Source organism: Schistocerca nitens, chromosome 1 (genome assembly GCF_023898315.1).
Source record: "Schistocerca nitens isolate TAMUIC-IGC-003100 chromosome 1, iqSchNite1.1, whole genome shotgun sequence".
NCBI classification, from domain to species: domain Eukaryota; kingdom Metazoa; phylum Arthropoda; class Insecta; order Orthoptera; family Acrididae; genus Schistocerca; species Schistocerca nitens.
The window spans coordinates 885,931,689-885,932,839 of NC_064614.1; the positions used below are offsets into that span (position 1 = coordinate 885,931,689).

Below are 1,151 nucleotides of genomic sequence, written 5' to 3' on the forward strand. Positions count from 1 at the left end.
TGGCGGAATAAGGGGAAGCAGTCCGCATTCGGCGAGGCGGATGGAACACCACCTTAAAAACCATCCACAGACTGGCCGGCACACCGGACTTCGACACTAATCCGCCGGGCGGATTCGTGCCAGGGACCGGCATGCCTTCCCGCTCGGAATCCCTATGCCATACTAACAAGTACGTTTTGTGGCCATGTACAACATTGAATGCTGCAAGTTCAAAGCTGAAAGTTGAATCATTTCGTATGTATGGTACCATCTACCTACCTACTAGCAATGATCTTCGTGCAACTGTTTTTATGACTATCAGTGTATAAACGGATCTGTCTTCCATTTATGTCAGATTTATGGCACATTAAAAGGTTTAAATTTCCTATAGCTTCGCATTTTTCTTTTTTTTCACTGGGGTATAAACGTCTACTCTTTTGTCAAGATGTCTAACATCATGTTATAGTACTCCGTCTTCAGGCCACAAGTGGCCCATCGGGACCATCCGACCGCCGTGTCATCCTCAGTTGAGGATGCGGATAGGAGGGGCATGAGGTCAGCACACCGCTCTCCCGGTCGTTATGATGGTTTTATTTGACAGGAGCCGCTACTATTCGGTCGAGTAGCTCCTCAATTGGCATCACGAGGCTGAGTGCAACCCGAAAAATGGCAACAGCGCATGGCGGCTGGATGGTCACCCATCCAAGTGCCGGCCACGCCCAACAGCGCTTAACTTCGGTGATCCCATGGGAACCGGTGTATCCACTGCGGCAAGGCCGTTGCCAACAACATGTTATGATTGCTATAAATCAAATTGAGGTACCCGATATTAAGCGATAGTTCTCAAGGTACATGCCTGGCATGATTTAGGGAAAGTGCAGAAAACCTGCATCAGGATGGAGGTCGTGGATCTGACTTGTCGTCTTCCCGTAAGATGAGGCGAGTGGCGAGGAATGACACGTGTTTCGGATTCTACATTGAAGTATAGGTCCGCTTTCCCCGGGTGGACAATACACCTGGGGTAGGTTAGGAACTCAATAGTAGTCGTTCAGTTGAAAGTCTTGCATTCGGCTATCGAACCACAAGCAATTATTATTATTTGTCTGTTCAATTCTAAACAGCCCATATTCAGTGGAATAAATCTTCCAACTGTATTCTGACAAGAAAGCGGC

General features: G+C 47.8%; 1 pseudogene; it reads right to left on the minus strand.

Moving 5' to 3' along the window:
- Positions 1 to 646: 646 nt before the first annotated feature.
- Positions 647 to 763, minus strand: LOC126203381 (5S ribosomal RNA; annotated as a pseudogene).
- Between the last annotated feature and the right edge of the window lie 388 nt (positions 764 to 1,151).